Source organism: Protopterus annectens, chromosome 1.part0 (assembly GCF_019279795.1).
Source record: "Protopterus annectens isolate FY-2018-M chromosome 1.part0, PAN1.0, whole genome shotgun sequence".
Lineage (NCBI taxonomy): Eukaryota > Metazoa > Chordata > Ceratodontiformes > Protopteridae > Protopterus > Protopterus annectens.
In genome coordinates this window covers 1,073,590,921-1,073,617,270 of record NC_056725.1, presented here as the reverse complement: position 1 = coordinate 1,073,617,270, position 26,350 = coordinate 1,073,590,921, and positions in this window count along the sequence as shown.

Genomic DNA, 26,350 nt, shown 5'->3' with positions numbered 1-26,350 from the left:
TATTTTACAAGTGGGAAATTCCGGTGTATCTACTGGATTACCTTTTTTTCACCTAGAGCTTTATCTTGGTTTACTGATAACTAAAAAGAAAAAGTTTAACTGGGGAATGTATTTACACCTGATCAATATGAGGTTGTTCCAAAAGTTTTTTATACTTGCAACTGTATTTATGCATTTTCAACATTTCTTGCCTTCTCATGTAATCCTTCACCTTATATTCTTTCTTTTGTTTTTTGCGCATTCAGTAGCTGCCTGATTTTTATCTACTTCTGGTTTGATTTCCATTCCCGCTTGACATACATTTGTTTCTGCTAAACTAAGCAGGGAAGTCATTTTAGACTTATTCTCATGTTTTAAAACTTTCACTGCATTTAGGTCTTGTGAGGTCAGCAAATATGCATGCATTCCAACAATTTCAGATCCATACATGTAATTACTTTTGAGAAGGCCCATACCTTCTTAAGAACAAGGAATATATAGTCTTGGTATTCACTCATTTTTATAAATTATTTGATGAGCATGAAGCATCCTTCTTGTTTTCCTGTTCGACTGATGCAATATCTTTTGGGGCCAGTCAGTCACTCCAAACCTGTAAGTTAGGACAGGAAGAACAAATTGGTTTATAGCCTGGACTTTGTTCCTAGATGTAAATGCTGTTTTCAGTATTTATTTTAGTCTTCTAAAATATTCCTAAGTTTTATTCACACACATGTTTTATTACTGATCCTTCATCAGTTCCCAAATATTTATACACTCCCTCTTGCTGAAGTTCTTTTATACCAAATTCCTGTCCAAACTGATGTTTTCTTGGTGCTACAGCTTTCTTGCTTTAAAGGTTGATTTTGTACATTTAGCAAGACCAAATGACATCCTTATATCATCTAAAAAAGTTGACCACTTGCAGTTGGGCTCTGAGTTCCTCATCTGATGAACTATACAGTTTTAATAATCTACAAAAAGAAAAGTCTTCACAATCTATTGTTTTATGTGAGCCAAATTGTAGCCATGATTTAATATGCTAAATAAACATCTTAATGGGTTAAGGGCAAGACAAAAGAGCATTGGTAACAAGGAGTCACCCTGGAATATCACCCTTTGAATATTTATCACTGGGATAATAATCTGTTTTTTATCATGGCTTAATTGCAATGTGGTCTGCCTCTGTTTCATGGTGACTGTAATGTAGTCAATCAATATAGGGCATATCTTATACATTTTAAGCACTCCTTTTTTCCATGAATATGGGATACTGTCAAATGTTTTTTTTATAGTTTATCCATGCCATACTTAAATTGTTCCCCTTTTTACAGTTCTCCATTATGACTTCATTTAACAACAAATGCTCCTTTTGCCATATGACTTTCTTTGTTACCCTTTTATTCTATTGTCATGATTGAGTTTTCTTCTAAATGACTACAAACTCTGTTACTATCAGTTCCTATGTATAGTTTATGCATTGTCAGTACTGACAGCAAAACGTCTACTTAGTTCTCCAACATCTATTGTCCAAAAACAAAAATGTGAGAGAGGTGACGTGACATATGTGAGCACTGAAATATAATATTCAGTGTTGTTATTACAATACAACTCTTATTACTACTTTTCCAACTCCCCTTAGAACTTAATCATCATCATCATCACCATCACTACTATTTTCTAAGTGACTTGAACAGTTATGAGGTGAGCTGAATGCAGGCAGAACAGAGCAGTGCAGCTGAGACTTTGATATCCCATGCTCCAGTCATCCTGTGGTTATCACAGGTGTTAGGCAAACTGAGAGATATAATCCCTCTAAAATGCACTGGGTCTGCCTTAAAGCTTTCAACCGGTTAATTCTGCCTGGTCCACCTTTAATGAGTGGTGCTCACAGGGCATCCTGACAAGGTACCCAAACCACCTCTACTAACTAGTAAAACTGGCATGCTGATGCCCTCTAAGACATTACTTTGCAGTTAATAAGCCATTTCTTTGCATCATGCTCTTTTATTCTGAATATCTGTGGGCAGGATCCATACTCAGCAGATGTGTGTAGATGTGTGAATCTAGGCCTTTCTATAAGCCTGCAGCTTAACAGATAGTAATTATGGGATCGCCTTTTTCTGGTTCTTCTCCCTGAGGCTGAATGATGCCAAATAATTGACAAGTGTTTGGCTGCATGCTTGTTTATGTATTTATTTATTTATTTTATTTAACATTTATTTACTGGGAAAACCCAACTTAGAACACAGCCAATTTTCAGCAGAGCCCCTGGGACAAACACTCCAGATGCATGTCTCTGAGACATGGGAGGAAACCAGAGTACCCAGAGGAAACCCACATGAACACAGGGAGGACATGTAGACTCCACACAGAAGGCACTCCAGTGGAGAACTGAACTGGAGAACCTCTTGCTGTGAGGCAAGAATGCTACTGCTGCACCACTGCACCATCCTAATTATTTATTAATTCATTTTCAGAAGCTGTGTTCCCACCAGTCCTGTAGTAATATATAGTTTGAAGGTGCACAACCTTTTATACAGATGTTGGTACATTCTCGTTTACTACAAATTATGTGACCTCATCAAAAAAGATACAATAGTTATGATGGACTGAGGTCACTGTGCCTTGATTCCTTATCATAAGTACATTATCAAAATGAATAAATGTCAAAATGTAAAAACATAAGTAAATAAATTAATAAATAAAATAATTAGCTCCCTCCTAAATCTTTAAAACATTCTAGTACAAATGTGGCCATGTTCTTACTATTTGCATACCCCTATATGGTGCTTGCTGCAAAAGTTCCTAATTAAAATGAAAGCAGGAATACGTAATTTCTCAATTATATGAAAAGAACAGTAGTGTGTACATAAAGCAAACGTGTTACCCTTATTGATTCTTTTTCTTCATAATCCTTACTTCTGTGGCCTGGTGCATCCCATTCAGTTTGCCTTCGCTCAGCCCAGGCTCATTTTGCTCCCTTACTCTATGTCACTCGTCCAGTCAGGATAAAACAGACAAACAGTTGTTGGTTCAGTTCAAGCAGCTTTATTACACACTAACACATCAGGAATTAGGCTTTGTAACTTAAACTTAAATATACTTATAAACAGACTGACTGCACTTATACATGTTAACACTCTGTCTGTTCTCTCAAAATGGCACTGCTACCTGCAATTGCCCATTATTTATATGCACATGCTACATCAGGAAATGCTTCTTAAACGTACATACACACACTCTGTTCTACATCCTCCCTTTTTGAGAAATAGCTCATATACTAAATTGCAGTATTCAATAACATGCAGTTTACACAGAAATGATCTTTTGACATGCACTTATGCAGAACTAATTCTTTAACATTCAATCATTCAACATCAGACTCATAAAAAACATCATGTCCAGGTTGCTGTGTATTTTACACTAGGTCTAGAAATACAACATGACCATGTAACATAAAAGTCAGAACTGGATCTAGTGACAGGGACTGTCTTCAAGGAAACTTCTACTTTGGGGACATCTGGGACATCATAAGGAGCAGGAATAGATACAGAGACATATTCTTCGGTATGAACATTGTCAGGGTTGCCCTGAGATCTAGAGTCTGTATGACAGGTACTATGCTGTGATATCATTTCTGATGCAGGAAGAAGATGCCTGCGGTTTCTCCTGTATTTTATACCATCAGATTCCACATATACCTCTCACATGACCAATTTAATCAAAGCCTTTTGCCGTTTGCATCCTCACTGTCTCTCCTTCTTTTAAAAATGAAGAAATCTGTTTGCTCTATCATAACTGGACTTCTGAGAAGAATGCTTTTTAACTACTTGCGTTTCAGACCAGTTGTTTTACATTAGGAAGGTTTGTGGTCTGTACTGTTGTGGCAGGACAGGTAGCTTACACCCTTCTAAATTGGGAATTGTTGATTGAAGGCTCAGTGTCTGTTATTCTAAAAGTGTAATAGTTCTTGTTTAAGCACTTGGGCCACAGTCCAGTTATTTTACATTAAGAAGGTTTATGGTCTACACACTTGTGGGAGGAGAGGTTAGATTCTGGCCTTCTGAGCTGGGAATTTCTGGTTAAAGGATTATTGTGCCTGCCTATTTGAACTGTTTCTTTCTGAAACTGGTGTGCCTTGTTTGCTGTAGCATAGACTAGATTTATGCATGCCAAAATAGAGCTTTGGTTGTATAACCTGAGCACTAATCTAGGCCATCTTTTTTGGAGAAGGTTCCCCTTCACCATAGTGGCAGCAGTATGCAGTTAGAACTTGTCTGATTGAAGACTGCTGGACCAGGGCTCAGTTTTCAGCTTTTTTACTGGTTAACTGGGTAATTTGCTTAAATCAGTTTGCTCATTTTCTATTGTTATATAAAAAATGTACTTTATTCATCTGCTTTTACTGTATTTGTGGTTCTTCCTACTTTACTGCATTTATTCTGTTGCATTTATTCCTGCTTGTTAGTAGCCTGATTAAATTGTAACTGTTATTCTAAGCCTTTGGTTGAAGAACTTGGGCTTCAGGCCAGTTATCTTACATTAAGAAGGTGTGGTCTGCACTCTTGTGGGAGGAGAGGGTAGATTCTGCCCTTCTGAAAAGGGAGTTTCTGGTTAAAGGCTTATTGTGCCTGCTTATTTGAACTGCTTCTTTCTGAAACTGGTATGCCTTGTTTGTAGCATAGACTAAATTCAGAACTGCGGAATCTAGCTTTGTTTGTATAAATTGAGCACTAATCAAAACCATCTTTTTTGGAGAAGGTTCCCCTGCACCCTAGTGGCAGGAGTGTGCAGTTAGAACTTGTCTGATTGAAGACTGCTGGAAAAGGGCTCAGTCGTTAGCTTTTTATTGGTTAATTTGTTTAAATCAGTTTGCTCATTTGCTACTGTTATATTAAGAAAAAATACACTTTATGCATCACCACTAAACTATTCCTGGTGCCATAAAGTCTGCTCTTCCAATTTTCCATTAGAACTAGCCAGTTTTTTACTTTTAGCACTCAAGTCTGCTACTTTGAGCTCAGCACTTTTTCAGAACTCACTGTAAGCACTAAATAAGCTACAAATTACAACAGTACTCAATTTTCCTCACTTGTCTAGAGGAAAACAGTTTTTAGTACTTAATAAATAAGCACCTATCCAGGCATGTCTAAGGGTCAGCTCCCAGTGTTTTCTCCTGTCTACCTGATGAATCTGGGTATCTTGGGGCAATGCAGCAATTGCCTCATGTACACAGACAACCCTCTCATCCTACCACCCAGCACTACAATCTGTGAGAGATGCACTTATACAGCCAAACTGGAAGCAAACTGGAAGCAAAGCTCTCTTCACCCAAGATGGGACTAGACAGTCAAGAGGAGAAGGTAAACACTTGCACCACATCACACTCATCACATAGTCCCTCAAAACCTACACCACCAAAACACACAGATAGCAACACAAAACACACACCTACCTTCACGGATGCTCTTAATAAAAATCTGCTCAAGCAACAGAGACCTCCAAAGCAGAAATGCATGCAACCTCCACCCCCCCAACACAACCCAGATGACACATAGCTCATAAACGCAGTGTGCTACTCAACCACAGCCCATAAGGCATAACAATGTACCCAACACTCTAGTTATAGGTGACTCTATAGTCAGGCACATTGATTTTCCATCACCAGGCTAAGCAAGGAGAAAGTCACTGTCAGCTGCCTGTTGGGTGCCAGGATCCACCACATAATGCATGCAGTCAGGTCACTCTACAACAAGTACAAATATGACTCTGTCATTGTCCATGTTGGTGTGAATGACCGGAGACATACGCCCCTGGTCTACATGAAAAGAGACATGGAGGAGCTCTCCAATCTTGTAGCCCAGGCAGGTATGACCCTAGCCCTGAGTAACATCCTGCCATCACCAAAAATGATACCACAGTACAAGGACAAAATGATTGACTTCAACAATTGGCTAAGCTTCTGGTGTCATTCTAAGGGGATCCAGTATCTGTCTGCCTGGGATGACATGATCAATAGACCACGATGCTTTGCCAGAAATGGCCTGCACCTGTCACCCTTGGGATTCAGGATACTGGCTAAGGCTCTTGCCACCCCTATAGTGCCTTTTATAGGCAAGGTTCAAATGATAAATTCACCACTGTAACAGGTACAAGCAAGCAAAATCTGAGGGTACTGCTACTTAATGCTAGAAGTCTAAACCTCAAAATGCATTCACTCAAGGCACTCCTTAAAATGGAGAACATCAACATCTGTGCAGTGACAGAGATGTGGTTCAAGGCTCCAGAGAGCACCCCTGCATTATTAGGCTATAATTCATACTACACCTTTCGGCCACCTAACCTGGACCGAAGAACTAAAGCTGGAGGCGTGTCCATATTCAATAAGGATATCCACACCTCCAGGCTAGTTGCTCAGCATAATGCATCCGAGATTATCCAAGTGCAACTAACTCTGGGCAAGACCGCAACCCAATTTGTAACTTGCTACAGATCCCCCACCATTCCCCAGGATATGCACTCCTCATTTCTTGATACACTGGAAAAAATTAGGGTACAACCCAACACCCTAATAATGGGCAATTTCAACTACCCCACCATTAACTGGGAAAACTACTCATGAACCAACTCTTTTGCTCAACATTTTCTGGAATTCATAAATTCCAATGCCTTGGGTCAACTTATCCATACCCATACCAGGGGCAGCAATATCCTAGACCTGGTCATTACCAACACAGGCAACCGGTGTTCCATAACACAGGTCAATTCCTTGTTGGTCAGATCTGACCACAAGCTAATCAGCCTGGACATCCACATCCTGCCACCTCCCCCCAATAGGAAAACCACCGTAAAAGATTTCTCCAAAGCCAGCTTCACACTTCTTAAGACAGAAGTGGCAAACTTCACAACACCCATGCAGATGGACAATAGAGGTACAACTGCTGAATCCTACACAAATGCACTTTAAAAGCACTTACATGAGTGCATGGATCGTGCTATCCCTAACAGAACCAAGAAGCTATCCTCCAAAAAAAAGGAAGCCAATCTGGTGGTCCCCTGCCATAAACAAACTCTACAACAGAAGAAAGAAACTGTTGCAAAAAAAAGTAAAGTCCCATGACAGGAAGAACTTCCTGGTCAGCCTCAGTAAGAAGCTGAGATCCCTCATAAAATCCTCCAAAGCTAGTTATGAAAACAAAATAGCCACTGATTCTAAAGACAACCAAAAAACATTCTATAGCTATGTCAAGAATCTCAATGGCAACACTCAGATCTGCTTTGAGTTACAGCACAATGGCACTAAATATACAGAACCAACTGATATCGCCAACATCCTGGCAGATAGGTTATGTGCTAACTTTACCCCCCACCCCCTAAAGGGCCCATCTCTATACCGGAAGAATGCAAAGTTCCTGTAATCATGGCTGCACAGGTAAAAACCACACTTTCCAAAGCCAAAAACACAGCATTCATGGGACCTGACAACATCACAGACTGCGTTCCACATGAACTACAGATTGAACTGGCACCCCACCTAAGCACCATTTTCAATCATAGCCAAACATCAGGCTTTGTGCCCACTGAATGGTGCACCATGACGGTTATCCCACTCCACAAAGGAGAGCCACCATGGACCCTGGGAACTACTGCCCCGTTAGCCTAACTAGCCTGGTCTGCAAGGCCATGGAATGTATTATCATGGAACTTATAAACAAAGACATTGGTAATCTCTAAACTCTGGACCCCACCCAGTTCAGGTTTGTAAAAGGCAGATCATGTCTCCTAAACCTGATTGACTTCTTTGAAGCAGTCACCAAAGCCAAAGACGAGGGTAAGGTGATTCACACAACCTCTCTAGATCTCGCCAAGGCTTTTGACACCATCCCCCACTCTGGAATTATAGATAAACTCACTAAACTAGGTATAAATCCATATGTCATAAGATGAGTTGCCAACTGGCTCATTGACAGAACCCATACTGTGAAAGTAGCAGACTCCAAATCCGACTTTAGACCAGTGGCAAGTGGAGTACCACAGAGTTCAGTCTTGGGTCCTCTCCTGTTTGGTATCTACTTTTCTGAAGTACAGGCTAACACAGAAGGTCTTTGGCTAATGAAATTCACAGATGACTGCAAACTAGGAGCCATAATTGAAACTCCTAGTGATGTGGAGGTCCTATAAAAGGGCCTCACTGAGACAGATGCCTGGTGTCAAAGCCATGGTCTCAAGCTCAATGTCAAAAAGTGCATTGTCATCCCCTTTGGTAAAAACTCTGTATCCATGAGCTACCACATAGGTGGTAGTCTACTTAACACTGAAAGTGTGATGAGAGACCTTGGGACACAGGTGGACAGTAGTCTCTCCTTTGATAATCACATGGCCACAGTAGTCAGGAAATCCTTCTATGTGGCACAACTCATCACAAAAGGTTTCTCATCCAGGAAAAAAGAGGTCATTATTCCCCTCGACTCATCGCTCATTAGACCTATTATAGAGTACAACGCCCCTTTTGGAATGTACCTCACAAGACATCTACAACAACTGGAAAGGCCACAGAAATAACTCACAAAGAGGATTACCAGCCTCAAACAGATGCCCTACTCAAACCATCTAAAAAAACTCCAGTTTTACTCCATTGCATATCGCCTACTCCCAGGCGATCTCTGCCTAACATACAAAGCTGTGTCAAACCCAGAGCTGTTGGGCATGCTCCACTTAAAGAAATCCCAATCCCTCTGAGCTACACGCTCTAGGGATCTAAACCTTGTCACCACAATAAACAGAACATGCTGGAGGGATAGATTCCTGTCCCAGAGACTTCCCATACTCTGGAACAAACTACCTATCTATATCAAACAAAGCTCCTCATTAGCACTCTTCAAGAAAAATCTTGATGACTGGATGCAAAATAGGAAATTCACCCCTGGGATCACCTCTGTGGCTCTGCTCAACAGGGGCACAGGAAAATAATTTTCTTGGGTGGCGTAAGCCAGGGAACCTTTTCGGCTAGACTTCTAAAGGCCCTAGAGCTGACAGCCTAGTACCTACCTATGAACCTATGAGCTTATGAAAAAGTTGGTTCATAGGTTCATAGGTTGGTACCAAGCTATTGGCCCTAGGGCCTATACAAGCCTAACCATAACAATTCCCTGGCTATTTGTTCCCACACTGTTTACTTTCCTGGACCCCTGTCTAGCACGGCAACTGACGTGATCCCCGGGGTGAATTTCCTTTGATTGCTCTGTTGTTTTTAACATTAAGCACAAACAAACAAAACTGATAGACAAGGTTGTTCTGGTTTGCCTAGACAGAAGTCTCTGAGTAGGTGAGCCAAGTAAATTGTTATGGGGTATATTTCTGAGATTAAGTAAATTCAGGAAGATATCAGTATTGTCACACTTTGACCTCTCAAGTAATTGCTTTGCACTCTGAACTGCATGTTAAGTAAGGCCATTTAACTGAGGATATTCAGGACAACCAGTAACATGGATAAAGTCCCACTCTTTTGAAAATCTCTGAAACAATTGACTGCTAAACTGGGTACCGTTATCAGAAATAACTTTGTGTGGACTACCATGGACTGAGAAATGATGTTTCATCTTAGTAATAACAGCGATGGATGTTAGGTTAGGTAGCAAATTGATCTCAAACCAGTATGAATAAGAGTCTAACAACACTAAGTAATGCTGATTGTTCCATTCAAATATGTCAGTGGCTACTGTTGACCAAGGTAGTTAGGAATTTGGCATAGCTAAAGTGGCTCTTTTTGCAAATGTGGCTTAGTACTGTTGCATACTGAACAATAAGAAAGCACTTTATCAATGTCTTTCGATAGAAAAGGTCAGAATACTAGTCCTCTCACCCTTTTTTGGTAGAATTAGAACCTGGGTGGCCAGGGTGCAAAATCTGAATGTATTCATGTTGTAAGGAATTAGGAACAATAACTTTGTAACCTTTGAAAATTATACCATCTTTCATCAGCATCTTATCTCTGTATGGAAAGTAAGGTTATACATCTGGCAGTACACAGGATTGTTTTGACGACCATCCAACATTGATGAGGTGGGTGAACTTTTGCAAAATTAGATCAGGCTTTGTATGATATCTCAGCTCATCAAGTCTTGTGGTAGAAAAATGATGCACTTCCATGAGATCAAAGTCAAAATTTTCTGCATCAAGCTGTTCTGTGGTATTTCTGGATGATCTGGATAAGGTACATCATCATCACCAAACAGTACTTCGTCTATCTGATATGCATTAGTAATGCTCTTTCTGCATCATTTTTTATTTTTGTAAATGCAAAAAAAAAAATCACATTTCTGTAAATGTTTTACTAAGACCTAGTCTGATTACAGAATGAATATCCATTGCCACTGCAGCTACTCTGTATACAGATTATCTTTGTTTGTCATTTGTACTCTCAGCACATACTACTGCTATTCTGTATATATCTCTTCTTTTAATTAACTGCACTATCATCATGTTACATACTATTGCTTAATATGCCAGTTTGTTACTGTTATTATTTATTGTTATTGTTAAATGGAGCTTTTCTCCCCGGGCCTCCACTGAAAACAGGCTCTTCTTGGCCCAGTGGACTTCCCTGGTCATCAAACTGAAATAAATAAATAATGAAATAAAGGCGTTTACCTTTTGTATGGACCATTTTGAAATTGTACTTTTGTAATCTGAGCATCATTCTTTGCAGTCTTGCTGGAGCTGAATGCATAGGCTTATTTAAAATAGTGACTAATGGCTGATGATCATTTTCTGTTTGGATTGCTCAGCCATAAATATAATCATGGAACTTCGAACATGTGAACAGAATTGCCAAATGTTCCTTCTCAATTTGAGTATATTGCATCTCAGTTTGCATAAGAGTTCTAGATGCATAGGCAACAGGTCTGCCTTCTTGAAGAATAATTGCACCAAGACCGAACTTTGGAGCATCACAGGAAATAACTACTGGTTTGTGAACATCATAGTATCTCAGTGTAGGAGGGCTGGCAATTTGCTTTTTGAGGTTATCAAGTGCTCTCTGGTGTTCTAACCATGACTGGGCAATGTTTTTGCTTATCAGCTCTCTTAAAGGCACTGATAACTCACTAAAGTCAGGGATAAATTTGCCCAAATAGTTAAACATACCAAGAAAATGCTGTGAAGCGTGGACATTGTCTGAAGCTGGCATTTCAAGAATGGCTGTCTATTTAGAAGGGTCTGGTCATAAGCCTGTACTGGTAAATAATTGACCTACATACGTAACTTCTGGTAATCTGAATTTAAACTTCAGAGGACTGAGCTTCAAGTTCACTTCATGTGTTCTGTCCAGAACTTTCCTGAGTTTTCTGTCATGCTCTGCTTCACCATTACCTCCAACCAGTAAATTGTCAACTATTATAGCACATGTTTAGCCTGAAAGATTTTGCTTCATTGCATGCTGAAAGACATCACTGGCAGAATTTATTCCAAAAGGCATCCTGAGGAATCTGTATGTACCAAATGGTGTGCTAAATGTAGCCAGTAGTGAAGATTTGCAATCAAGCATTACTTGCCAAAATGAACTCTTTGCATCTAAGACAGAAAAAAAAACAGTGGCATTTGACATGAGGGTGGCAATTTCCTCGACAGTATGCATAGGAAACTGAGGTCTTTTTAATGCCTTGTTCAAGTCTCTTGAGTCAATGCATATTCTGATTTCATCTGAAATTTTCTTGTGAGCAACTACCATGGAAGACATCCACTCAATTGGTGCTGTGACTGGACAAAGCACACCTTGCTGCACCATTTTGCCTCATTGGACTTTGACTTTGTCCTGCACAGCTATTGGAACTCTCCTTGCTGGTTTGACCACTGGACTGGCCTCTTGGTCTACTTTCATGGCGTACACAACTGGAATTTTGCCTAGCCAAAAGTCATCGAAAACATCAGTATACTCTGAGAAAATAGAGTCAGTAAAGCTGGAACTGGGGCATGTGCCTACATGATGCACTTCTTTGGTAAAAGAAAGCAGTTTCATTCTTAAACTGTCTCCGAGACCTATCAATAACTGCACAGGTCTGTTGACTACATAAAATTGCAAGCTGTAACTGTAACCAGCCGAATAGCATGAAAGTACTACTAAGCCTTCGGTTTAAATCTCTTTACCTCCATAAGCAACAAGCTTCACACAGTTGGCCAAATTAAGTTGCTCAACAGCTCTCACTTTAGCATGAACCAGTGTCTACATTGAGCTCCATGGGTTTATCATTGATCAGGACAGTGCAAAATACTTCATTCTTTGCCAATAAATCTACTGCATTAAATTTTCACTCACCATTGATACACTATCTACATAGAAAGTAGGGTTGCAGCTTTTGCTTTTTTAAGTGACCTTTCTTAATAAATGAATGAAGCTTTCTTGATTTACAAGACTTTTGAAAGAGGTTCCATTTTTTACAAGTGTGGCATTGCTGACCAAATGCTAAGCACTTATCGCATTTAGACTCATGGTTGGCTTCCTAGTTATGACAGTTGACAATAAGACTTGACTTGGGTTTTGCTGACTCACTTATACTGCACTGAGCATGCCCATTTTGCTGAGTTAGTCTTAGAACTTGCTAGAAAGTTACACAGTTTCCCTGGAAGACCTGCCATGTGCTTAGGCCTGTTTCTGATTGACACATGTTGCATGCTGTCTATGCTTGCTCTAGAGTTTGTTGAAACCATGCTCTTATCACTTGCAAGCATACTTGTGTGCCTTTCTGTGAAGTCATGAATTTGACAAATCTATATGGCTTTGCTCAACATTAAATCACTGTCATGAAGCAAAATCTTTCTCACTGCAGTACTATTAACACCACACACAAGCCTGTCCTTTATAAACTCATCTTTCAAGTCACCGTATCCACATGTTTTAGCCTTCTTTCTCAAGTCAGTGATATAAGCTGCAAAAGTTTCACCTGGCTTTTGGTCTCTTGTATAAAATAACTACCTCTCTAATGTAACATTTGTCTGGTGGTTGCACATTTCTCTAAATTTAAGTTTCAAGCACTCAAAGTCCTCTCTTGTTTCAGCCGGTACTAAAATATTGCTGTTTCTCCCTCTCCTGCATATACTTCTGGTGCATACACACATTAATGTTCTCTTTCAATGGCCTCTGACACAGCTAAGTTAAGCAAAATGAATGCCCTTGTATGTGCATCTTTGTCAGAAAATGCTGCTTGTATGAAAATATCATATTCCTGCTCAAACACTCTCCAATTCTCTGCAATATTATGATCAAACTTGGTCTGCGAAATCCCTCTGCCCTATCAACACACAGTAGTTAAGGTGCATGAAATTATGTATGAACATACGCACACATATCAATATGCCAGAACTTTATGCCAGAACTTGTAATTATGCCCAATAGCACAATATAATCTTTGAAATAACTGCACTCTGCCAAATTAGTCTCCGTAGTGCAAGAACACTTTGAAATCATTGTACTTTGTGAAATCACACCTTATCAGAGTAAGAAATATTTTAAAATGACTGTACTTTGTGAATAAATAGAGTAAGAAACACTTCAAGATAAATGCACTTTGCAAATAAACTGTACCCTTTCAAAATGCCTGTACTTTGCAAAATAACTCTGTATAGTGTAGAAACACTTTGAAATGGCGCCACTCTGCAAATAAATGCACACAGCACAAGAAACTTTTCAAAATGGCTGTAAAATGACTGCACTTTGCAATGTAACTGTACTTTCTACACAGCAAACTCTTTGAAATAATTGCATTGTAATAAAACACACATTCTGCAAACACTTTGCCCACTCTGAGGTACTTCGAACAACTCTAGTTATGCTTTGAATGGCTTTGGTCAATGTGAAATAGTAGTTTGTGCTCAAACACAGTCTTTTACTTAAAAACATGCAGTTGTCTTGCTCTTTAAGCTTATTTTAGCCTTTTATTGTACTCTTTATGCCATTTTTAACCTGTCATCATGTTCCTTGTACTTTTCTTGTGCTCATTTTACTTTAAACATGCTTGTTATGCAAACCAAAGGTAATTCTAATCCCCATATGAATATTTCTGCTAGTTTTATCAAATATCATGGTTTCAAATATTTTATTTAATTAACAATGTATTTTGTGCCTTTTGTTTGATTAATAATATGTTTTATGCTACTCGTTTGATTAATAATGTGTTTTGTGCCTTACAAATGATCATTTTCTTTGCCAAATAAATAGTTTTGGTTGCCTTAAGTTTGCTTCTGGCGCATTTTGTTTGTCTGAGCTCTGTTTCACTAAACCAGCTCAATCTGCCTTCACTTTAAACTCAGCAACTCATGGCTTGAAGAAGTTGCTCTCACAATCCCGGTTCTGACACCCTGTCAGTCTGTTCAGGATACAACAGACAAGCGGTTGTGGGTTCAGTTCTTGCAGCTTTATTACACATAAACACATCAGGAATGAGGCTTTGTAACTTAAACTTAAATAAACTTATAAACAGGCTGACTGCTATACTCATACATGTTAACACTCTGGCTGTTCTCTCAAAATGGCACTGCTGCCTGCACATGCTCACTATTTATATGCATGTGCCTACACACTACCCTTAATTCTCACCCACCCCACCCTTGTACTTCCCTTGCTCCATCCCTAAATCAACTCCATCAATCCCTAGACTTATAACACTCCCTAATTTAAAACCACGCCCACCATGCCTCACATACCATTTTTTGATCTTTCAATAATCATAGACCCTTTTCTTCTACCTCCTTCTCATTTTCCATTTCTTAAGCTTTTAACAATCATACCCATCCTCTTCTGTTGCTTCTACCTCTTTTTCTGCTTAAACCATTTATCAATATATATTTCATCTATCAGAAGTACTATTTCTTCAAAATGAACTACTCTCCCTTAACATTCCTATTATTTTGCTCCCTTATACTATCCCTTTCTTTCCTTTTACAATTCACATCCTACTACAAACCATCTGTCAATACACATAGTAGTAGTAGTGTTACAAATGCCAGAGCTATTCTTGACTAAACTTCATGTTATTTTGATATGTCACCTAGTCTAACACTTGCATAATAAGATCATCTAAAATTAAACTTTTGCATACAAACTCTAAAACCACTACTCTCCAAGTTTCAAACTGTCCTAACAAAAGCTATTTTGGAAATAAAGTCTACTCGATTCATTTTTCTCTCATCCTTATGTGTGAACACATTCACTGTAACCCAGGCACTCACCATTCACCTACAACCTTACCCACAAACCAAAAAGATAAAACTGATCACACAATATTCACAGAATCTGTAATAAAATCACAGATCTTCATGCATGAATATCACAGCAGTGACATGATGTCTTAGCAGCTGCAGAAACAATATGATAGTCTCAGAACTGCTACCTCCTGGGTATAACATAATCAGGGCAGACAGATTACACAGCAAGCTTACAGAAATGCATTACTTCACCCTTACTATTTTAATTTTTACCTCATAGTCAAATGCTATTCCAAAATTTGGTAATGCTGAACAACTTACCACCATCCAAAAAGTAAATAATACTAAAAATCTATATGTTTGCAGTATTTTACATCCTGCCTGGCCAATATACCTGAGTACTTGACAATATTTTATACTGGACATCAACTACAATTTCCTATGAAACTATTGCCCTAGTGGGCATTAATATCAACTGTCAGAACCTAACATCTGACTTCCCAACTCCCAGTATAAACACCAATGGATTCTCAAAACGCATTGCAACGCAAACTTGATATGACAAAAATTCATCCAAGGCTCCATATTTGATTGAATCCTGGTCTCAGACCTAAGTAAATTGCCTCTAGCCAGCATCCTTTCTATCATCCTAAGTGAACACCTACCAGCATATACTTTTAGGAATATGACCTACATTCCCAAAGAACATTATTGCAAATCAGCCTGCAACCTAACTAATTTCAACCAACTCTCAATTTATTAAAATCTATAAACTGATCTGTCCTTTTATTTTCCTAATGATGGATCATAAAGCAGGAATGAATGACTGACAAATAAAACTGATATAAATCTGGAAAACTTTATGCATCTCTGGAATCAAGTTAAAGAGCAAGTTACCAAAGAAAAACGTACTTTTATAGTGACCTGCATGCCACTAAAAACAGCTTCCAAAACTTCTAGTCATTCATTAACTCACTACTTAATCTAGGAAATAAAAATGACCCTAATCAATAGCCTGATAAACCATCTCTTCAAACTGTCAGTATATTTACTATATATTTCGTTGACAGTATAGCCAATTTACTATAAACAATTCATACCAACAAATATCCTTATATATATATATATATATATATATATTTATTCCCAATACTACTATTACAATAATTCATCCATTAAACTCAGCTTCTACTTGTCTTCCTTCTTCTATCTAAGCAGAGTTCTCTCAAGAACCCTCAGTAAATTTTCATAAGCTTTTACTACAACCCGTCTCCATAACCTCATAAAAAAGCACTGGTACAACTTAAGCCAAGCTCACTTTCTGCACAGAACCTGCCAGCTGAATACCTTAAGCTAGATGCAAAGGCCAAAACTTATCCTGTTGGCATCTATATTAACTGATCCATTAAAGAAGTATATGTCCTAATTCCCTGGAAAAAGTCATTCCTCATTCCACTGCATAAAGGAGGTAACTCTACTGAAGTATCTAACTAATTTTCAATTGCCATTCTATCCCCTCAACCAAAATATTCAAGAAATGTATCTACAAGAATGTCTTAATTATCTTCTCAAAAAGGACCTACTGACGTCAACTGAAATGGCTTTATGTCTGCCCAAAATACCACAACTGCTTTCCTTTCTTTTACGGGCACTGTACATAACACCTTAGACAATGACAAACTTGTCTCCTCAAAATTTATAGATCTCTTTTTAGCAAATAACACTGCTTCCCATTCTAAACTCTTACACCAATTTTCTACCCTCGGTCTCTCCTACAACTCTCTCAAATGTTTTAGAAGCTATCTGCCCAACAGACAGCAAACTGTAAAATGGCAAGGCTCCCTCTCTCAATACATAACTAATATGACTTGGGCTGCTCCCAATACTCTATTCTCAACCCCTTTCTTTTTTAACGTCTTTATCAACAGCCTATATATCTCTTCATGTCAAGGCTCTCTAAATCAATATGCAGATAACTCACCTGTTATCTCTTCCTCAAACAACCTTTCCCGCCTTCAATGAATAACATAAGAAGAATTCTCTTCTCTTGAAATCTGGCATAACAGCTCTCAACTTACTCATCCCTAAAAAAAATACTCATTCTCTTTACCCCAAAGAACACATTGAATAGATAAATTAAAGTTTAAGTTTCACTCCCAAAATAATACATTAATTGAAGTAATCCCACATATGAAAATCTTAGATGTGACCAATGATGAAAGTCTAAAACTTGATCTTCACATTCAGAAGAAAATTAAAAAAGAAAAAAATAACAAAAGCTGTGCATGCGGTATAGGTGTAGACTTTATCTAAACACCCCCACCTGAATCACTCTGTCAAATAGCTACCTATTACCTTCCCTCTTATTTGGAACTCCTTCTCTTACCAATCTCTTCATCCCCCTCAATTCTAAATTGGAATATTGTTGCAAAAAATTACTTAAATTTGCTGCTAGCGTCACATGGCATACGCGTCACTGCACTTCCCTACAGTCCCTCAAATAGCTTGAACTATCACAATGCCTTACTTATCCAACCTCTTGACATCCCATAACATTACTTATAACCCCACTGCCTTCCCTGCCCTCAGTTCTGTTCTACATAGCTATATCCCCACAGTATCTCTAAGATCAGAAAATAATCAACTCCTGTCATTGCATAAACCAAACAAATCTGCTGGTGAAAAAAGCCTTTAACCCTACTCTGTTGGCGAACCTTGGAATATCTTTGCTAGAAATATCTGAACACACACTACCTCCCTGGCCTTCAAACATGTGTTATAAGAATTCTTAAACAAAACTTGGATCTGCTCCTATTCTAAACCTGGCTAAAAACAGTAGACGCTACCCTTCCTATTCATTAGCTCCTTAATACTTCTAACATGCCCTTAAACTTCTATGACCTCATTACTTTTATCTACCTAACCTATACCTCTATATTTGTCTCTGTTTTTCTCTCTTGCTTTCTAATTAACTTTCTGTCTTCACAACTGTTCTTCTCTCTCTTATTTCCAACCTCCACACTATATTTTTTCTTCTCTAGAACCCTCTCACATTTTCAACAGCTGTCAGCCTGATCACTGTCTTGAATTACTTGTCCATATGTCTATTTCTTTATCATTTGTTCTCACTTGCTTCTAAATATTTTGCATCAATAATAATGCTTGCTCAATTTTTGCATCTGTAGTACTGTGCTTTTAAAATTTGTAAATGCATATTGTAGAATATTATATCATTGTGAATCTGAAGTACTTGGAATGTTTCTCCCCAGGTATCTACTGAAAATGCCAGCTGGACTTTCCTTGTAAACAAATGTCATTAAATAAATGTTGTGATACAATCAAAACTACAAACTAGAATACTCTGTTAATTATATAGACTGACTCTCTGATTTCTGTACCTCATACATCAGAGGAGGAGAAATTTCAAAATACCACAACTGTAAGCTTAGCATATAGTCCCTCACCCTCACATAATCAGTTCCATCTCTTTTGCTCCTTTAGATATCAACAGGTACCTTATCCTAACAGCAAAGGGGAATAAAGAGTATTCTCTGAGAAAAGTAACTGCGGTTTCCTGTAATTTATATTGTGCTTTTTTTTAGTCAAATAATTTTTTCAGTTATTTGGTTTAAAATCACATTTAGTCTTTTAGGTTCACAGTTTCATAAATAGTTCATAGGTGTGTACTAGGCTAACCATAGGATTACCCTGGCATCATGCCACCCAACCTTAGTTCCCAGTGCCTCTGTCGAGTAAAGCCACTGGAGTCATTCTTGAGGTGAATTTTCTATTTCCCATCCACTCATCAAGATTTCTCCTGAAGAGGGCCAGTGAGGTGCTCTGCTTGACATGTATGTGAACTCTATTCCGTAGCATGGGCAGTCTCTGGGTTATGAACCTGTCCCTCCACCATGTTTTGTTGATTGTGGTAATGAGGTTGAGGTCTCTGGAGCATGTGGTGCAGATGGATTGGGATTTCTTTAGATGTAGCAGATCTGGGTCAGACATGGCTTTGTAAGTCAAGTAGAGATCGCCTCTAAGTAGGTGATATGACACAGAGAATAGTTGGAGCTTTCTGAGTCTGTCCATATAGGACAAATGTTTAAGGCCTAGGATCCTCTTTGTGAGATACTTTTGTGGCCTCTTCAGTTGTTGCAGCTGTTTAGTGAGGCACATGCCAAATGGGGCATTGTACTCAATGATTGGCCTAATGAGGGAAGAGTAGAGGGAGATAATGACCTCTTTCTTCCTGTATGCAAAACCCTTAGTGATGAGATGTGCCACATAGAAGGACTTTCTGACCACAGTGGCAATGTGGTGATCAAAAGAGAAGTTGCTGTCAACCTGTGTTCCCAGATCTCTTATAACGCCTTCTGTGTTCAGTGGACTACCATCGATGTGGTAATTCATGGTAACTGGGTTTATCCCAAAGGGGATGACGACACATTCTTTGGCATTGAGCATAAGGCCATGGTTCTGACACCAGTCGGTCTCAGTGTGACCTTTCTGTAGGATGTTAGCACCAGCTGGGGAGTTAATAATAGCTCTCAACTTGCAATCGTCTGCAAACTTTGTCAACCAGAGTCCCTTCATTTTGGCCTGGACTTCAGAGAAGTAGATACCAAACAGGAGAGGAACAAGGACCAAACCCTGTGGAACTCCACTCGTTATTGGTCAGCAGTCTGACTTGGAGTCAGCTACTTTCACACTGTGGGTTCTATCTATGAGCCAGTTTGCAACCCACCTAGTGATATATAGGGGTTGATCCCTAGCTTAGTGAGTTTTTCTATGATTCTTGAGTGAGGAATGGTATCAAAAGTCTTGGCCAGATCAAGGTAGACTGTATGAACCACCTTGCCTTCATCCACAGCTCTGGTGATTGACTCAAAGAAGTCAAACAAGTTGAGCAGGCATGATCTACCCTTCACAAAACCAATATGTGTGGGATCCAGTGTTTGGAGATTCCCTATATCCTTGTTTATTAGGTCCATGAAGATGTGTTCCATGGCTTTGCATATCAGATTCATCAGGCTAATGGGGTGATAGTTCCCAGGGTCTGCAGTTGCTCCTCCTTTGTGGAGAGGGATGACTGTTGCAGTGCACCATTCGGTAGGGACAAAGCATGAGGAGTGGCTGTGGTTGAACAGGGCACACAGTTGAGGTGCCAATTCACTCTGTAGTTCATGTAGAACACAGCCAGGGATATTGTCAGGTCCCACAGAAGCTGTATTCTTAGCCTTGGACAGTGCTGTTTTAAACTGTGCAGCAGTAATACTGGGTGCCTGGCAATCTACTGGTATTGTGATTGGTCCTTAGGGGATAAAGTTAGCACTGAATCTGTCAGCCAATATATTGGCAATATTGGCTCAGTATAGGTGGTACCATTGTGCAGTAGCTCAGAGCAAATCTGGGTATAGCTGTGATGATTTTTTTACATAACTATAGAAGGCCTAGTGTTTGTCTTTACTATCTGCTGCAATTCTGTTTTTATAGGTAGCTTCAGAGGATTTGATGAGGGATCTCAATATTTTGTTGAGGCTGATAAGGGAGTTTTTTCCAGTTTTGGGACTTCATCTTATTCTGCATCAGTTTCCTTCTTTTGTTGTAGAGTTTGTTTATGGCAGGGGACCACCATATTGGTTTCCTTTTTTGGAGGAGAGTGTCTTGGTTCGATATGGTATGGCGAGATCCATCCTTTTATGTACGTGTTCATACAGTGCATTGGTATATGATTTGGTAGGCATGCAACCATTATCCATTTGCATGGGTGCCGTGAAGTTAGCCACCTCTGTTTTTAGGAGACCAAAGTTAGCTTTAGAGAAATTTTTCATTGTGGCTACTTTTGTGGTGGGGGAGAGAGGGATGTATATTTCCGAGGTGATTAGTTTGTGGTCAGATTTAACCAGACAGTGGGTGACTATTGGTGTAGAGCAACAGTCACACATGTTAGTAATGACCTGGTCAAGGATGTTGTTACCTCTAGCGGGGGTATAAATGTGCTGGTCCAGGGCATTGGAATTAATGAATTCCAGGAAATGTTGGGCAAGTGTATTGTTACATGAGTAGTTTTCCCAGTTAATGGAGGGGTAGTTGAAGTCGCCCAGTATGAGAGTGTTAGGTTGGACCCTAATATTCTCCAGGGTGCTTAGGAACATGGAGTTTGAGTCTTAGGACATGGTTGGGGACCTATAGAAGGATACAACCTGAATCGCTGTCTTACCTAGTGTTAGCTGCACCTGAAGTATTTCTGATGTGTTGTGTTGGGCTACCAGCCTGGAGGTGTGCACATGCTATCCAGAAGACCATTAAGGAGCTTAGCCCAAAATTCCAAATTGCCCACAGTCCTGTCTAATAAAATGACTTGCTCATGGTCACACAGTACATAAATGAAGACTGAGGAATCGAACTGTGTCTTGCAGAAAGGAGCTCATTAAAGCTTACGGCCTTAACCCTCTGCAGCTAATGCCACACTAAGATCTGTTTGTGAAGATTACAAAGACACAACTGTGTACTGTCATGAGTGCCTAGCTGTACTGTATAAATCAGCATCATTTCAGATACTTGTATCCCTGACCTCATCCAACTCGGGATTAAAAGCATGCACACTAAAAAACACAGTGAAACTATTACGGAATGATTGCTTAGATAAAAAAGCAAGTTAGGACTTGTAACTGTACTTTGCAAAGTGCAAATAAAGAGCTTTACCTCAAATTACAATCTAGATACTTTCAAGTGAAAATTCAACTTAAGACAAAATGTCATAAAACATGTTATGAGAATGATCTGATCCCCTGTTCACTACTCAGCTGTAATTACTAATCTTTCTATAAAATGTAACATGATTGTAACGTCCGGCTATATTTCACTGGACTGCCACCAATTAAATGTGACATACCTTACTATCCTGGGTCATTAACTAACGAGCTTCAGTCCTCACTACTGACTCCAATATGAGACTGCCACTTAAACAGAAGTAATGCTTCACAATTTCCCCCAAGAGCACAACAGGAACACTCTCTATTTCCTGGGAATGGACTATGTACCTCTGCCTACCCCAAATGTATTTTTTGATTACACACTTCAGAGCAACGTGTCCCAGTTTAAGACCTCTGATACACTCACACTCAAAGTAAATTTAAATCTCACACATCTAAACACTTCTGGGAAAGCGTGACACAGATCCCCAGCTCTGTCCCTTCCCCAAAATAATACAGAAATGCTGCCAGCAATCTAAGTGTCTGCATCCCCATCTAACGAGGTTTCCAATTATAAAAATGAAATATCAAAATAAATGATAGCTATGACCAGAACAGCCAGGCTTTCAAGAGGACCTAAGGAGTATTAAACATGTATAAGCACTTTCTAATATCTAAAGAAAACATTGATTTCCAGACACAATGTAAAGTAATATAAAACATTTAATAATAAGTAAAATGAGGAGGAATGGCTGTTCTGGTCATAGCTATCAGGAACAGTCCCATGCCCCAAGATTCTCACTACACCTTTCTAAACATACTGGAAAATATTAAGATACAACCAGACACTCTAATACTGGGTGATTTCAACTACCCTGCCATTAACTGGTAAAACTACTCTGGTACCAACACCTTTTCCCAACGGTTCTTGGAATTCATAAATTCCAATGCCCTGGATCAGCTAATCCATTGTCCCACCAGGGGCTCCAATATCCTAGACCTGGTCATTACCAACATGGGATATAGATGCTCCACACCAGTGGTCACCCCCTCATTGGTCAGGTCTGACCATAAGCAAATCACCCTTGACATCCACATCCTACCCTCCAGTAAGGAAACCTACGTAAAAAACTGCTACAAAGCCAACTTCATTCTACTGAAGTCAGAAGTGACAAACTTCATGACACCCATGCAGACAGAATCTGAATGTTTGACTGCTGAATCCTAAACTAAGGCACTTTACGAGTACATCCACTCATGTATGATTCGTGCCATTCCCAAAAAGAAACAAGATGCTCTCCTCCAAAAAAAGGAAGCCGATTTGTTGGTCCCTTGCTATAAATAAACTATACAACAGAAGGAAGAAACTGTTGCAGAAAAGAGGAAAATTGCAGGCTGCAAAAAACTCCCTCACCAGCCTCAGTAAGAAGCTGAGATCCCTCATAAAATCCTCAAAAGCTAGTTATGAAAATAAAATTGCCAAAGATTCCAAAGACAACCACAAGACATTTTATAGATATGTCAAGAATCTAAATTGCAAAGTTCAGATCTGCTCTGAGCTACAATAGAATGGCATTAAATATACTGATCCCAAGGATATTGCCAATATCCTGGCAGATCATTTTAGTGCCAACCTCACCCTCCTCTTACCCCCTAAAGGGCCCATCTCAATACCAAAAGATTGCCAAATTTCGATAATCATGGCCACACAGGTAGAAACAGCACTCTCCAAAGCTAAGAATACAGCATCCATCGGACCAGATGACATCCTGGGCTGTGTACTACATGAACTACAAAATGAACTGGCACCTCACCTAAGTGTCATGTTTAATCATAGCCTCAACTCAGGCTTCGTGCCCACTGAGTGGTGCACAGCTACAGTTATCCCATTCCACAAGGGGGATCCACCTTGGATCCCGGGAACTACCGTCCCATCAGTCTGACGAGCCTGATCTGCAAGGGCAAGGAATGCATTATCATGGAACTTATAAACAAAGACATTGGCAACCTTCAAACTCTGGACCCCACCCATTTTGGGTTCGTGAAGGGTCAATCTTGTCTCCTGAACCTGACTGACTTCTTCGAATCAGTCTCCAGAGCTGTGGGCGTGGGTAAGGTATTCCACACAGCCTATCTGGACCTCGGCAAGGCCTTCAACACCATCCCCCACTCTGGAATCATAGATAAACTTACTAAGCTGGGCATAAATCCCTATGTCACTCGATGGGTTGCCAACTGGCTTACTGACAGAACCCAGACTGTAAATGTAGCCGACTCCAAATCCAGCTCCAGACAAGTGACAAGTGGAGTACCTCAGGGTTCAGTCCTGGGACCACTCTTGTTTGGCATCTACTTCTCTGAAGTACAGGCCAAAACTAAGGGACTCTGGCTAACACAGTTCGCAGATGACTGCAAACTGGGAGCCATTATCAAATCCCCAAATGATGTGAATATTCTACAAAAGGGCCTTACAGAAACCAATGCCTGGTGCCAGAGCCATGGGCTCAAGCTTACTGCCAAGAAATGTATAGTTATCCCCTTTAGAAAAAAAAACATGTACCCATGAATTACCACATAGGTGGCAGTACACTAAGTATCTAAAGTGTGATGAGAGACTGAGGGACACAGGTGGACAGTGGTCTTCACCTTCGATAACCACATTGCCACAACAGTCAGGAAATCCTTTTATGTGGCACATCTCATCACTAAGGGCTTTTTATCCAGAAAAAAAGGAGGTCATTGTCCCACTGTACTCATCCCTCTTTAGACCCATTATAGAGTATAACGCCCCATTTGGTATGTACCTCACAAGACATCTGCAAAAGCTGGAAAGGCCACAGAAATACCTCACTAAAAGAATTACAGGCCTAAAGCAGATGCCATATGCTGACCATCTAAAAAAACTCCAGCTATACTTTGTGGCATATCGTCTACTCAGAGGCAATCTCTGCTTACCATACAAGGCCATGTCAAACCCTGAGCTGTTGGACATGCTCCACTTAAAGAAATCCCCAATCCCTCAGAGACACACATCCCAGGGATCTAAACCTTGTCATCACAATTAACAAAACATGCTGGAGGGATAGGTTCCTGACCTGGAGACTCCCCATACTTTGGAATAGACTGTCCATACATGTCAAGCAGAGCTCCTCCTTGACTTTCTTCAAAAGGAACCTTGATGATTGGATGGGAGATATGAAATTCACCCCAGGGATCATGTCAATTACCCTGCTAAACAGGGGTCCTGGGAAGAAAATATTGTGGGAAGAAATATCCAGAGAATTGTTATGGCTAGGCTTGTATAGGCCCTATGGCCGATAGCCTAGTACCAGCCTATGAACTTATGATTACAAGAATTAAAACATTATATTTCAATAAACACCAGAACTCAATCTCTGGAAATGTAAAAATTAAACTGCAGGATAGGAGTCCCCTATTCTTGAAAAACTCTATCTTAATAACTAAGCTTTCCTAATCTAACTAAAGAATGCTGTCCTTGATCTAATGTAACATATTACAACAAGGCAAAAGGCAGTTTTACAGTTTTTGGTGAGTTCTCTTTCATGGGTATCCACTGACTGCACAGGACTGTAACTGACTGTACTTCACACAACTGCTCAGCACTTGACAAACTGCATTCTCAGCTGTCTTATTAAAAAAAATTCTAGTCAGCTGTTTGAAAAAGTTATTTTCCTGTTGATCAGCTGTTTAACTAATCACTTAACAGCCAGGAACATTCTAATGATATCACTCACTGTTCATCTGATTCTCCACAGTCCTTTAAATGTCCCTTTCAAACATGAACAATTAGAAATGCATCAAAACACTGACAGATTCCATAAACATTTTGCATAAACAGAAATACTCAACATTTTAAAACTTATTTACATTTTCACACATAGACATGCTGGCATACCATACAAGTTAATCCAGAATATACACAAATCTCCTGCCAGACATGCTAACACAGATGACAGTGTTTTCATTTTCTTCACAACTCCCCCCACCTCCTTATGACTCAAGCATGGTTTTCAAGTGACCATGAAAAACTGATGCTCGAGAAAAATGGGTCTGTCTGGAAAGATTAACCCACTCCTCTCCTGGATAATCCATCCACATTGACATTATTAAATTCACTGCAGCATTTATCTACTTCCGAGGAAACTTGGCTGAGTACAGGCCCCACCCTATAATTTGAAGCATCTGTCTGTACAATAATTCTTTATTGCAATCTAGGCTGGCTAAGACAAGGGGTCCTCTCAAAATCTCTTTTACTTTTTGAAATGACTGTTCACAGTCTATGGTCCACACTACCTTGCCAGTTTATACTTCCTAGTTAGGTCTGTAAGGAGTGCAGCTATGGTACCGTAATTGGGCACAAATTTCTTATACTACCCCGCTGTCACTAGAAATGCCCCCGCTTGTTTCTTAATAAAAGGAACTTACCATGCTTGGATGGCTTCCACCTTGATAGGTTA